Source organism: Trematomus bernacchii, unplaced genomic scaffold (genome assembly GCF_902827165.1).
Source record: "Trematomus bernacchii unplaced genomic scaffold, fTreBer1.1, whole genome shotgun sequence".
Taxonomy (NCBI): Eukaryota; Metazoa; Chordata; class Actinopteri; order Perciformes; family Nototheniidae; genus Trematomus; species Trematomus bernacchii.
The window spans coordinates 10952702-10968710 of NW_022987828.1; positions in this window are offsets into that span (position 1 = coordinate 10952702).

A 16009-nucleotide genomic window follows, 5' to 3' on the forward strand; every position below is an offset into this window, starting at 1 on the left:
CAAAGGACATCTTCCCATTTCTTCAGTTTTTGATGAAAGAAACTGAAACAAAATCTGCTGCAATATAATATATAAAATAAGAGTATACTGGCACGTTATGCTATACGCCTTATTGCAATAATAGTGATTATATTTTTGTTTGAATTATTACAAAAAAATAAACATTTAATGTTGATTCTCCACAACGAATTAACCTTTTGGACAACTGTCTTAAATGTCTTGTGTATCAAGAAAAGTTCATTGAGGATTTCGTTTTTATTTATTCTTTTTTCAGCACACTATACTTTCTAATAAATGGATTGCCGAAAATGAGCCGAAAATGCGCTTATGCGGCTCCACAGCCCCCTCCGTCGACGCTCGCGAAACAGAGGACCTCATCATATAACTTTGCGTGGGGCCTCATGTTGGCCAGGGACGGCCCTGTGTGTACCAATATGAGTCTTTCAAAGGGTTGTGTCAGTTTCCTTCAGTTCAAGCTGTTTTTACATAGGCCTAGGTGATTGTTCTTTTTGATGTGCCTGAAAATATTGATTTCATTGCATACCATATCAGTATGTTATATAGAATATATTATTTTTCTTAATATCTAGATTTGTTTCCAAAGCATGCTGATTTTAGTAACAAGAAAAGCCCCAAAAAAACTCTATAATCGTAAATCATATCTATAGATACACCATCATTCTAGTAATATCATAATACATTAAGCTTGAGTTGGCACTTTTCTTGTCATGCATACATTAAAACTGCTTGATATATTTTTGAATGGCGACACCGGTTCCATAAATGCTTTGTGGAGGCTGCTTTGTCGTCTGTCAGTGGGAGGTGCTGGGAAATTCTGGGCTCATTATATCTATGTACAATGTTTAATTGTCTGAGAGTAACAGTTTATGTGAAATATTCGTTGGGAAAATAAGGGCGTGAATACCGGGACAGAGATAAGATTGACTTTGACCTTGTGGAACCTTAGAATCTCACGTTCTGGTCAGAACTCTGATTCGCTGTATTGAACCCGGCCAGAGGTGGATCCAACCAGTAAGGACACCTGGGGGAGTGAGCAGCTCACACAGCTCCTCCTCACGGACTCTCTGATTCGCTTCGGAGTAAAATGGGAAGGAAGATTCGACACATCTCCGCCCCAAAATATGGATATAAATACTGTTGTTTTTGTATGTAAAAATACTTCTGGTTTGCTGAAGGCTGGTCTAGAGACGTGTAAACCGCATCCCAAACCTGAAGTCCGTACTTCTGGTTTCCTGAAGGCTGGTCTGTCTACCTGTAAACCGCATCACAAACCTGAAGTCCGGAGTACTCTGTAAAACTTGTATACGTGTTTTGTTTTCTACCACAGTAAACTCAGATAATTGTTATAACTTTTGATTCCGGTGTTTTCAATTCCTTTCTTTATTAAATAGAGATCAGCCTCATCCAACGAACGGCGCGTAGCAGAGGGGGTGGCTATCAGCCACCACGATAGGTGTTCTGCTCCAACAAAACGAATATCTCAGCTGTTTTGTCAAACTGCTGTATCACAGTAACATAGAGCAATTGTCTCCCCCACCACCCATCATGCAAGCCCTCAGTTTCTGCCTCCCATTGTCATTATGCTTCACTGCCACAGCTAGCAATCTCTCAAACATGTAACCCTCCAAAGAGACAGCAGAGAGGCGGAGGGATGAAAGCTTTGGTGTGCAAATTAATTTCAAGACCAAGTTTAACGGACACAGGGAGTGCAAAGGACAGTATATTAATCTGTTACAGGAGAAGTATAAATTGTTAAAAGGGACTTTTAGGAATCAGGCCAGCATCTGTGGAGAGATGTTATACTTCAGGGTGGGAAAGGGGGTGTAGCAGTGTTGAAGTTTATCTTGTAGATTTGTTCTCTGTTTCAGTCACAAATCCTTTATCCGGTCATTCTTCATTTTGTCTTTCTTTCGCTCACTGTCTGTTACTTCCCAACTTGTTTTCTTTTCTCTCCCACATCCACACTGTCTGGAGGCTGAGGAATGGTATCCAATTGGCAGATCTACAGAACGAGAGAGAAAGACCTTTTATTTGTTCTCCTCCTTTGAGTGTTGGTTGTGTAACATTTTGTATGAGAATAAGATTAACATTTTTGAATTGTCCATACTTCACTTTTTAAAAGTGAATACCAGAATTGCATAGGTCTACTTTTAATAGTCCAACTCTCCAAACATCTACAATATTATGTGTAGTGGGGTAATGCAATGGATTAAAACAAATAAACACACTTCAGGAAAATAATCCAGCAAGTTAACTGATTTGGCCTAATGTGATTAACTAAAGAAAGAAACATTTTGAAACTAATTAAGGTAATTTAATCATAAACAATGTAGGCTAGGTAACAATTGGATACCAATTGAACACAAATGGGAAGGCAAACAGTGGGGAGAACTATACAAATACACTAATTGTGCATTTAGTTTCAGCTATTTTGATGATTGGTTCCTGTCAGGATCAGTTCGTGCCTGTGATAATTGGTTGTAGGTCAGGAAGAGGGAGGGTGTAAGAAAACAAAAAGAAATAGGGGAAAAAAACAGGAGTAAGCCTACACAACCTACATGCTGTGATGTACATCCATTATGTAAAACACCAGGGTCGTTTAGCCTGGTATATGTAGCCAAACAGAAGAAATCTGTTTTCAGTAGACCAGGACACACACTTCTTGTTAAATATCAGTTGATTAGGGTGAAATCATTGAGTGTGTCTGTGCTAACTGCTAAGCTAACATTGACTAGCTGCTAAGCTAAAGTCGACTAACTGCTAAGCTAACGTCGACTAACTGCTGCTAACGTCTAATTGCTGGATCAAAAGTCGCCACTGCTACCCAGAAATGGCCATAGGCCTACGTGTTTTTTGGAGAGTAGTACTTTATCTCCAACTGCCTGCTGGTTCTTCTTTCGGACTCCAAACTTTTTCTCAAGGACTGAAACCAAACTGTGAGTTACTCATGTGTGAATTTCTGTGATATTGCTCTCCTAATGATGGGAGCCCAATGTGCGTTCAGATCATAACATAATTAGCCTAGTTAAAGGGGTGGAGAGAAATCGAATGTTGCCCAAAGAAAATTTGAAAGTGTTCAAATTGTGTGGATTAACATTAAGGTAGGCTATAAACTCATTTTGTTGTGTACAGTATACTGTAGTTTTCAGGTCATTATTTGAGCTTTCCTTATTTTAAAGGTATGTTTTTTGTTTTTATTTGTTTTGCTTTCAACTTAAAGGGTAGATACCAGGGTTCGAGTTATGTGGGAGCCAATGGGAGCTGAGCTCCCATAAGGAGGGGTCTGAGCTCCCACGGACGCAGTGAAATCATATATCTGTGGGGGTCGCTAATACATTACCAACAACCATTATTTTAATCACAAATAATGCATGTGTCAATGTAATTATTAGTATTATTTACGTTAAAGGTTGGGTAGGTAAGTTTGAGAAACCGGCTCGAGATACACTTTTTGTTATATTCCATGGAATGCTCTTAACATCCCGATAGCAATTAATATCTTAAGTGCTTTGACAAAAAATCCATTAAAAAATTTCATCTGTGGAAGCCGTAGTACTGTAAAAAGTACGACCAATCATTTTAGCCGGCCCGACTAAAATAACTGGATGGCCTACCTGCCTGTCAGCCTTCCATCTGTGCACAAACTTATCTCGTGCCCTCATTGGTCATGTGCGCGTTCGTTGTGTGTTGGAGGAGGGGCTCTATAAGGAAGTGGCAGATTTTCTCCGGTTGTGTATTTTCAAATTCTAGCGATCTCGAGCTGGTTTCATCAAACTACTACCCCACCTTTAACGAGGTAAATAGGCTAAAAGAAAAACATGTTTCCAAAAGAACAACGCATCTCTTGAATAACAATATGCCTGCACTGCACCTCCAAGGTGCGCAATACTTTATTGCACAATCTATGCCTGTGAGCGTGCTGCGCGAGCCGAGTGCGTAGTTCTCTCTCTCTCTCTCTCTCTCTCTCTCTCTCTCTCTCTCACTCTCTCGCCCTGTAATTAGTTGATTCAACTTCTTAATATCAGTCTAAATAATACAATTATGTTGGTGCATCATGGCATGTGGCTCATTAATAAAAAAGTACAGACTGTACAGCTATTATCTACCTCTTGTATAACTGGTCGGCCCCACCTGCATTAGCACAATGGACGAAACAAATACATTAAAGTAAAACCACTTTCCAGCAGTCAGCAGCACATTGTAAAAGCTGTTGATTACAACTGTTCACATTCATAATTAAGTAAAGATAACACCCTTTTCACCCCGGGTTACATTTTCCATTTGCCCTGAGAGGCTCAGTGAGGTAAAGGACTCTGAGTGTTTAGATAGTTCACTTTAGTCTAAGTTATCTCAGTGTGTCTCAAACGGTTTTATCACAATTTATGTAAACAAATATTTCCAAGGCACACCTTTATAATTATTAGGATAAATAAAAACAGGTTTGAAATCATTCCAATTTCATTTCAAACCTTTATTTAACCAGATTTGTCCCATTGAGATCATAGATCTCTTTTTCAAGGGAGACCTGCAGCATATAGGTTCCACATGAAACATAAAACAATAAAGGACATCATACATTATATTTACAGGATACATTTACATAGTTATAGACATTTACAAGTTCCCATAGTATCAACGAGCATTTCATTTAGCCTAGCTTTAAAAACATGCAGAGGAATGAGATTGCTCAGTTTCAATTCTTGCTGAAGATTGTTCCAAGCAAGTGGAGCTGCGCACATAAAAGCTGTCTTACCTAAGACAGTCCTTGCTCTTGGCACATGTATACTATAGGACAGTAAACCAACAATATCCTTTAAAACTGGAGAGATTAAAAATATGGATGAATAAATAAATGTTAACTGTATAAAATAACATATAATTGAACCAGCAAAAATCTTGTCTAGGGCAGCAAAATTGGTCAGAAACCGGCTCTGGTGTCATCCCCACAGCACCCCCCATTTGAAACATGTTCCCCACGGCTATGTACAACAATACGCCCAAGCTGCCCCTCCTTAAAACATGTTTACAGCAATTATCTACCTCATTGTTTGTTTTTAGAAAAACAAAAACTAGGTGTGTCTTGTTCTTGTTCTATCAGATGTTTAATGATTCAACATGTTTTTACACTTTCCTGTTTAGATTCTGCCTCGTGTTTGTTCTCATTGGGCCTTATGGAACAACAGTGGCTCAGTCAGTAGGGGCTTGGACTGTGAGCCGTAGGGTCGCTGGTTCAAGTCCCCGACCAGACCTAAATATGGAGTGTGGACTTCTACTTGGAGAGGTCCCAGTTCACCTCCTGCCCTGCCGTGGTGCCCTTGAGCAAGGCACCGGACACCCCCCTTCCCCCCCCACTCCCATTGCTCCCCGGGCGCTGTACAATAGCTGCCCACTGCTCCTAGTACTAGACTCCTTGTACTAGGATGGGTTTAAAAGCAGAGGCCAATTTCACTGTGTGTGCTATGTGCTCTGCATGTGTGACCATTAAAGAGGGTTTCATCCCTCCCTATTCTTTCTATCTATGTTCTATTCCAATGCTCAATTGCTCTAGTTGATTTCCTACTAAGCTAATAGACACTTTGGACATTTATTAATCCCAGTAGATTTTGAGTCATCACTAGGCAAGGCGAGGCAAGTTATTTATATAGCACCTTTCAAACACAAAGCAATTCAAAGTGCTGTACAAAAATATAAGACAATAAGATCTAACAACACTAACATGTGTAGTCAAATTTGTCTGAAAATGATTTAGAAATGTTGCTTCATTTGGATGGAAAATTTGCGAGGCGAAAATGTACCTCACTCTTAGTTTATGAAATCATCAACTCACTATATGAAAAAATGAAAATTGGCATCAACAGCACGAAAACAAAACTGGTTGCAACCATGTTGTCAAAGTAGCAGCAAAAAGAGCCAATGTGATGTACTGCCCGCTTGTTTGTTTGAGAGCTTGAACAACAACTGACAAGTGAAGAAATGCATGGATGAAATGTTGATGTGTGGTTCTGTTTCCTCTATATGCATTGAATAAAAACTGATGATTATTTGCGATGCATTTATGTGAAGCAGTATGTTATTGGTGTTGCTGGTTAAGATAAGTATGATGTCACTATTTTATAGACTAATATGTAGCTTTATCAATAATGCCGTGCCACATTTTATAAGCTATTTGTTTTGAATGTAAAGTAGTGAAGTGGGAGTTTAAACTAACAGAGATTTCATAAGTAGAGCAACTTCCTTATGCCCGGGCAGCCGAAAATATGTTTTGTGTGCACAATTTTGGGCCTTTGGGGACTCCGTAGAATCACCGCAGACAATTACATTTCAGGAAGTTACTTTGGAACTTGCATGTAAAGTTTCACGCTATTTTTTGCTAAATGAAAGTTAAAACGTTTCACTATCACTCATATCACTTTGTCTGATCTCTCTCTTTCTCTCTCTCTCTCTCTCTCTCTCTCTCTCTCTCTCTCTCTCTCTCTCTCTCTCTCTCTCTCTCTCTCACTCTCTCGCCCTGTAATTAGTTGATTCAACTTCTTAATATCAGTCTAAATAATACAATTATGTTGGTGCATCATGGCATGTGGCTCATTAATAAAAAAGTACAGACTGTACAGCTATTATCTACCTCTTGTATAACTGGTCGGCCCCACCTGCATTAGCACAATGGACGAAACAAATACATTAAAGTAAAACCACTTTCCAGCAGTCAGCAGCACATTGTAAAAGCTGTTGATACAACTGTTCACATTCATAATTAAGTAAAGATAACACCCTTTTCACCCCGGTTACATTTTCCATTTGCCCTGAGAGGCTCAGTGAGGTAAAGGACTCTGAGTGTTTAGATAGTTCACTTTAGTCTAAGTTATCTCAGTGTGTCTCAAACGGTTTTATCACAATTTATGTAAACAAATATTTCCAAGGCACACCTTTATAATTATTAGGATAAATAAAAACAGGTTTGAAATCATTCCAATTTCATTTCAAACCTTTATTTAACCAGATTGGTCCCATTGAGATCATAGATCTCTTTTTCAAGGGAGACCTGCAGCATATAGGTTCCACATGAAACATAAAACAATAAAGGACATCATACATTATATTTACAGGATACATTTACATAGTTATAGACATTTACAAGTACCCATAGTATCAACGAGCATTTCATTTAGCCTAGCTTTAAAAACATGCAGAGGAATGAGATTGCTCAGTTTCAATTCTTGCAGCACCCCCCATTTGAAACATGTTCCCACGGCTATGTTTTCATATTTAAGTTTGTAGCAAGTAGAGGGCTGCTGGCAGGCCCGGACTGGCCATCGGGAGGGCCGAGAGGTTTCCCGATGGCCTAGCGATCTTTTTTTTTTAATGTAGGCTATTGTGAACGCAACGCTGCGCAAATGTGGGTTTGCCTCACACAGGGTGACTGTCTGTCTACATGATGTGGCATCTGTTTCATATGGGTGTTTCCATAGATCTAGTCTCTTTATTTTCCCATCAAAATGCACCAGATTGATGCATTTAACTCCAAAATTAAAAATAAATCTTACCAGGGGGGGCATGCCCCGGACCCCCCTAGAGGATTTGAGGTCCACCCCCCAAAATATGTTCACATGGATAGGTTCCCAAATACATTTGCACATTTTTTAAAATAGTAAACCCCTGTCCATATGTTTATTATTGGGTGTGTGTTGTGTGTGTGTGTGGTGTGTGTGTGTGTGTGTGTGTGTGTGTGTGTGTGTGTGTGTGTGTGTGTGTTTTGTGTGTGTGTGTGTGTGTGTGTGTTTGAGTTTGAGTGTGTGTGTGCGTGCATGCGTGCGCACGCGTTAGTTTCAAAGACCCCCATAGAGCTCAGTTTATAACTCGAACCCTGCTCCTTTCCATTCATCATACATTTTACCCAATATATGTAGGGGTAAATGTAAACCTCTCTTCAACAAGATAGTGATAAGTATTTGTCTGATTAATATACATATTTCTTTCTCTTCAAAAATGTGTCAAATGTAGCCTTATATTCAAATAAAAAATATTGTAATTTTAAGTGTAAAAAATAAAGTACCAACGTAACTGTAGCAGCTGGCAATCTCTGCAACAGGGAGAAAGTCCTTAAGCAAACAGTCATAATGTAATTAAAAAATGCCAAACTGATGAGTCCTGGTATGCAAGATTAGAAATGGACAGACAGAGAGTGGAACACAAACTCATGCACGCACAACACTACCAAACAAATAATCTATGCAGAGTTAATAAGTGCTCATTCTGATTCATCCTGGCTTCAAGAAAGCTGAGCAATGAAATTAAGGTTAAGGAGTGTCAAACATAAGCCTGTTTAAGTCTGACAGTCCTATCCTCAGGGGAACTTGTTCAAATGTTGCCTGATTCCAGTTTTTTACCCAAAATTCGACTAATAACAAAAAGTAAATTTCACAGCAACTCACTCCTCAGTACACACACAGCTCTCCTTGGCTTTAATTATGTGATTCAAAAGTTGGTAGTGACAAAGAAAGTGCTGTTCCATACACTACTTATTGCTCTATGGATGTACACATTTTTTTTCTATGTCATCAAACTCCAAAGAGTTTGGTTTGAATTGTTGTCAAGATCTTTGTACTTTGCCTATGAGAATGATCACACCTGAGATTTAGAGCTAACCCTCTAGTCTACAGCATGCAGAGGAATGCTTAATTGGGGCTAAACCTGGTCTAATTAGGGTTTTGTTCACATAATGCATTATAGTTAAGTGTAGACCAACACTGTAATATCTACAATAAACCAGGTCAATTATAAGACTGTCTTCAGGGGAATGTTGTTATAAAATTTATATAGTTAATTTAAATGTTTTATTATTTGTGATGAAACGTTTGGAGCAAGGACTTCGAACACAAGGAGAAAACTGGAGAGCTTGAACTGATGTCAGACACTATCTCTTTGATCTAAATGTTTACATTTGACTATTCCTAAAAAGTAAAAGCAAGCTCTGCTGTTAGCAGGGACTGATTTGCTCCAGGGAACTTTGCACTTGATAAGATGGAACCACGGATGTCCTTACTGCTCTCTGACACTGTATGTCATCTTGGTCCTGTTCTTATCTGAAGAAGACACTGTTTTATGAATGTTTTGGGCAAGCTGAATCAACTCATCAGGTTCATACAAAGCTGTGGAGCTACAAGGCTGCTTGCCTGCGTCAAACAGGGGAGTAAGAGGAGAGGCAATAGCTAAGATGACTAACTAAACTAAAAACTAAAGGGCTATATAGAGAATGCATAGTGCACAACACTGGTAGAGCTGTGCACTAAGGGTCAAGACTGAGTCCGTAAACGCAGCATCCCTGGTTTGATTCTGGTCCTTTGTTGTATGCTATTTTCTCCATACAAGCTATCACTATCAAATGATAGCCAAAAATATGGCAAATATGCCAAAAAATATCTTAAGAAAAGTGAATGTGAGATTTCCCAAAATTGTGAACAAATTATGAACAATTGTGAATAATGAATATCTCACAGAGGACAATTCAAATGAATCAATAGCAAAGACATGTCGATTCAAAGTAAAACATCTGCTTACCGCTTCCTGTGGCTTGAGTGTTCCCCCATATTAACACAATTTTAGCAGCTATATCAGTTAAAATATGTAAATAATTGAAGGCATTCTAAAAGATTAGCAATGTTAATGCATTATTCAACCCATCAAATAAACATTTGTTAGCAGGACCCTTAGCATGTCATTGATATACAGTATCTTTCTATCTCAGCTGTGAAAACTGTGACTCTTTTGAACAATGAGAGGGATGATAAACTATGACAGACAATTTATCAGTCTCCCTTGTTATCCACACGCTAGTATTTCTCCTGAAGATGTCTCACCAGACAGGTACAGAGACCTTCCTGTTGCTAATCACGCCTCTAACATATATGTCAGCAGCCCCCACTAAGCCAGCCTGTCCATTATTTTGAACAACATTCACTAGTCCAGCCCCCTAAATGGACACTGTCAAGTTGGTTATTATTCAAAGCTAGAGGATGATTTGATAGGATTGGATGGTATCCATTCTGCCCTAGAGTAGGATGCCTTTCTTAGCAATGAACAAATGCTGGAATGGACAGAGAAAGAGAATGCTTTCTCTTTGTCCTTTTTGAACTACATATTTCAAATTATCTGTCACAGAGACTAAAGTTAAGGGCAACGCTGCAAAAGACATTCGGTAAAAGAATGAAGTTTGGAATTGCTGCTGTTTCTGTAACAAAGAAGTGTGCAGTAACCCCTGTGATTAAATGTGTGATGTGGTAAAGTCAAACAGCTAAAATAGAGCTGGTGTTTCAATAATTCAAGGTGCAAGGTTTTGATACCAAGATAAATTGAATACTAAGATTTGCTCTTATTGGTAAATAATTTATAATTCTATCTAGACAGTAAGAGCAACCCAGATAAGTTCCAAGGTTCACAGCTCTCCAGGTTACTGTATCACTCATTGGGTCTCCTTTATCAATACGTTGAAATGAGAACAAGTTTGTTTGTGTGTTTTTCACCACAATATCTGAAACTACCACCAATTTTCGCAATGGATCATCATAACATTACACAACGAGGCAAGTACTGGTGAAAGGCTAAGTGGGTTTATTCATATACTTCTCTTGACAATGTCATTAGCAATTCCCATTATCTCTATTAGAATGCTTGTGCAGCATAACGCTGTTCGATGTTGACCTTTGCATTAGCAGTGTTGATCCTTGCTAATAGTACCACTTGACTGACACTGTGTACAGATGTGTTCACTGTGTGACCCCGCGACACCTCACTGCTTACATTGTGTAAAAGATGGGTTAGTTTGTAAGCCCTCATTCCTATCTCAGATGTCAAAGTTTCCTTATTGTAAGATTTGTAAAAATGACTTCTATGTGTGATAGATCGAGACCTCAGAGCATTTTAAAGGGTTTATGGTGATTAATGGGTATACATGTCACAGTAATCAAGCTTTAATATATTTGTATTTCCAGTGGCTCTTACACTATGGAATGCACCATGCAGTTGATTACTTATACTTAAACAGAATATCCTGAACATGATTAAGACACATCAGAAAATAATCCACAGTTGTGCATCTCTGGAACATCCTTAAATTACGGAATATTAGTAGTTATAGTAATTAACATGTCCCATTTATACATTCAAGTCACCCTGCCAACATAGCGTTTGGTTAATTGTGTGTGAAAGCCCAATGTGCCAGGGTTTCAGCATGCAGAAAAATCCCAAAATGCCTTTTGACAGTTGGAGATTGTGTAATAGCTGTTGAATGCAGACAACAGTTGCACTTGAATAAATGCACCTATGTACGCAATTTGATTAATGCCTCTAGAAGTCATGGTATAGCATTTATTGTAATCTACTATGTGAAAAAAAGTGTTCATCTCTCTGTACTTTAAAAGTATTCTTTCTAATGTCTGCTCGTAAACTTATTTGACCTTAAAGGTTATCATTAGTCTAAGAATGATCGTTTTAATCTCATTTTCTTACAATTGAAGATATATATTGTACCTCCTCATTGTAATGTAATAAGTGTCATGTGGTCTGTGGTGTTCTGCATTGCAAAAGATTACATCTGACGACAGCCATCATTTTACCAAATATATAATCCAAAGACTTGTTAACAGGTTTTGTAATGTTGGTGCATATCCAGGCATATAACAACACGTTTACACATTAATGTAAGCATTATTGTGGGCTACATTACTAGAACAAAAAAGACAAATGGATGGACAGAATGGGAGAAGGTTATTCTGTTTTTTGCTAAACCCTTTTTCAAAATCATTTATATTAATATCTTATTATGATCAAAGGGGGAAAACTGTTGTAATTGAGATTTAAGATGGAGGCAAAATATCGTCTTCTTTTTTGAATTCTCTGTCTTTTAACCCACAATCGCTGCTACCAATGATCTGCGTCGTACTAACTGACCTGTAGGTCTCATTTCATCGGCAAGCTGAGCCTAAGTTTGTCTTGTGAGGAAACAGCAGCCCTGAGCTGTTGGATGATTAAAGTGAGTTGCCTGGGATCAGCAGTGGTCCCTGGAAGCCAGTTCTGACAACTTTGACATGCAGCCTCCCAGAGATGCACTGAACCAGATACTGTAGTGTGTCTTTTCAACATTAGGCTTGCAATGCTGCCAAACAAACAACATTAATCAACACTAATGACCCCAGTCAAAGGGGGGGGGGGGGGGGGAGGGGAGGAGAGAGAGAGAGAACACATCAAAGATTACGATTTTGTAAATAATATAAATTCACGTCAAATTCTCAAAAAAGACATGATTAGCAGTATAAAATAAAGCATAAACACTAAATAATACAAGTTGGGTTCTAACTTGGATCGGCGGTGATTCTCATCTGGGAATCTATAACCTCACATTCATCCATGAAAAACGTGCACGTTGAATGTTGCGCCTCATGCAGTCCGAAGCACTCTTGTGAATGTATTCATTCGTTCTGTGCTGACAGCAGGTTGTAAATAATAATTTGGCTCATACAAGTCGGGTAAGCATATTGTCTGAGGGATAGATTGCTGTCTGAGATTCCTCCGCTGTCTTCCAGTTTTAATTCCCAGACAAATGAGATGTTCGCAAGTTTTGACAGACTGTCTGTCATTCAGTATTATATAGCTTTTGGTGCAAATGTATTTGTGACTGTGTGTGTGTATGATTGTCTGGGTGTGACACCTCAAAAACAAATGAGTGTTGTTTGAAGAATGTCAAACAACAAAGAGGCCGCTTACAAACAGAAAAATCACCTTGAAGAAGACATAAGTCCATTTTAACATGGCATGGGAAATAATGTCATGATTTATTCTATGTTGAATGGGTTGTCATTCTGAACAACACAAAATAAACACATTATGCAAATGCTTACTTAAATGCAAAATCATTGTGCACAGCACTTTACTGCAGACGTACATTAGGGTTGTGTGAGTCAACAGTCCTGCTACAGTAGTGCTTCCTCGTGTCTTTTTACGTATTGACTTTTGTCATTACCTCACATGAGTGATGTTAAATGGGAGCAAATGGTGCAGTGAAATGTATAAGAATGATGGCTCCCCTCAGGCCATGAATAACTCCAAGACCTTCACAGTCAGTGAATCTATCTAAAGGCTTCTTGCATAAACTGCAGAATACATGGAGGATGTGTAAATGGTACCATGCTCTCTCACTCTGTATTTGTGCACACAAATGTGTTTATACTGTTAGTTCAGCTCTTCCAAATTGATTTCACTCGGTTTAGCCCCCTGTTCCAGCCCTCCTCCCTCACCAATTATCCACCACCATGTTGGCATCCGCTCTCTGACATGTGGGCTGCAGATGGTCGTCCTGTGTAACACTGCCAGGACAGGGGCAACTGTTACCCGTGCAAAACAATTGTCACGATTTGCCACGAGACACTTTCATTCTAATGAGTCACTAGAATCACCGTGTCCTGTGAGGGTGTGCATACACAGCAGACCTTTTCATATTTCTGCACAGAGAACACTGAACTACACAGAGAGTGAAAGACAGACGGCCAGCAAATGTATAATTAATCTGTCTTTTGCCAAGACACTTTAAGTTTTGCATGGGAGAAGAACAACTCTATCTCCAGTGGATCATCCTGAAAAAAAACATATTGGCCACATGGGACATTTACCTGTCATTCCCAGTGTATAATTCTACTGCTCTGACTCACTCGATCACCATTATAGAGCTGGGACTGTAAGGTAATTGGCGACCATATGGGCAGATGGTCCCTTTACTGCATGTTTATCATGTCACAGTGCACATTCAGCTATCCTTCAATTGGTGGAACCTCTGGGGCTTAAGTGATCATGATTAGCACATTCTCATCATGGCCACAATACACAATGTGTTTTTTATTGCATTAAGTAATAAAGGGGGGAAGGGGAGAGCAGTTACTGTGTTGATATTCTGAATATCACAACGTCATCTGGCACTGAAACGTAATCTTACTCGGCTCAATGCTTTGCAGTTTTAACACAGGAAAGAAATTGGTTATAACATTGAATTTGGAAGAAGAATTACATAAAATCTTGACTGACCTTCACAGAACCAATATAAAAGTGTCATGTAATAGCTCAATGAAATTCATCCTTTTAATAAAAAAGCTTTTGCATTCAATTTAAGATTTATTTTGTAAATTAATTTAACTTTTAGGTCTAGCAAGGACGTGTTACAGAGCTCATTGTAATTGTAATCTCTATTGCCAGAATCATAAATAATTCTAAGTGCTATATCATCACCGGGTACACTGCCAGAATTCTGACAGACAGATTCTGTACTCTAACCTCTTTGATCACCATAATAACACCAGGATAATGTGCTGTATAATATGATGGATTCACTGGCTTGGTGGTTGATTTGGGGCTTCATCAGTCAAATACGTTTCCAGTAGATTACTTCCTCTCAGCAGGAGAAAGGTCTTATTAAGGCTGACAAACTGATTAGGAGCTCTACTGCCTCCCTTATACCTTCACTGTAATTACTTCTGCCACTGAGGCTATGTGTACCATCCTGTATGCGTGTCACTTCGCTCATTAGCAGGGTATCTTAACATTTTTTAGTCAGATTTCAATGGAATACAAATGATTTATACCTACACTTTTTAATATTGTAAAGATTAGTAATAAGACACATATTTTGGCCAATTTTTGCTCTTTTCTTTGCACATACTGCCCTTTACAATAACTACTCTCGGGCCGTGCACTCGCTCCCAGCTTTATTTTGGAAGAGCTGTTGGCCTGGCACATACTTCTAAACATAATGTACTGTAAGAATATCACCAATTGTGAAGGGACACCTTAATGAGCCCAGTAATTAGAATCAAAGAAGCCTCCAGGAGACCGACGCGATGTCTGACGCTGAAAGTTGAATTGATCTCGCACAAGAGAGAGAAGAGAGGATGATTTATACAACGAATACAGAGATGCAGTCACCATCAATTCTGAATTTAATATTTATGGTTAAAAGGGCAAGCAGTACATTTCCTTACCTTACGTTGGATCACTTAGATTGTGCCTCAAGTCCCAGTCAACACATTGCTAGAAAAAGAGGCTTATTATCACTGTCAAGGACATCCTATCTCCCTGGCCTCCATGGCAGAAAAATACAGTCCTTCACATTCTTCACATCAAGAAGAGATATGTAACTTAAGTCCTACTTAATGTATTCCTAACATAAGAAAGAGAGTCTTAACCGTGTTGACAACAGCTGCTTAAACTCACTGCAAAGAAAAGTAGATAAAGCAATTGCTGAAGTGCTAGTTATTGAGAAAATAGAATAACCTCACCCTACCAGCATTCAACACACCCTGTCAGAAGTAAGCAAACTTGTAGTAAGCTATGAAAATGCATTTAGTAATTAAAATAAAGCTGCAAGCAACAGTGAGCTCCAAGGCTTCACCAAACTGAACAAAGTCACTTTTCTTAATGTCTAAAGAAGGACTGAGACCAACCACACACTTAGGTGACAATACAGTCAATGGGTTTGACTAAACTTTTTACAAAGGCTTAAATATGAGTACGAGTAACTGATTTGAATCATTGAGACATCCAACATATAGCTGGACTGACTTTTTCGGGGGCAAGGCTTAGGAACAATGTCATCAATACTGTCTTTGCTCTGATGTAAAACACCTATACAACATTTTAAATGCCATGCAGTTCCACCATTTTTGTTTCTCTCAGTGAAAGTTCATAAGCTTCTCTCTGCCAGGGTTGTCAGGTCAGTGAAGCCTCATATCCTCTCCCCGCCTGTCAGTCAAACTAAAGAAGGTTCCCCGGGCTCTGCTAGGCAGTGTGCCTGCTGTGTAGTCAAACATGTTTGGCAACGGAGAGAAAATAAATAACATTTACATCTGTGTACCCCCACATTGGGTTTTTTAGTGTAGTTGGAAAAGTGCAGCAACATGTACAACCTGCAAATCGCCAATCATAGCCCTATTCTTTAAAGATCTGGTAAATG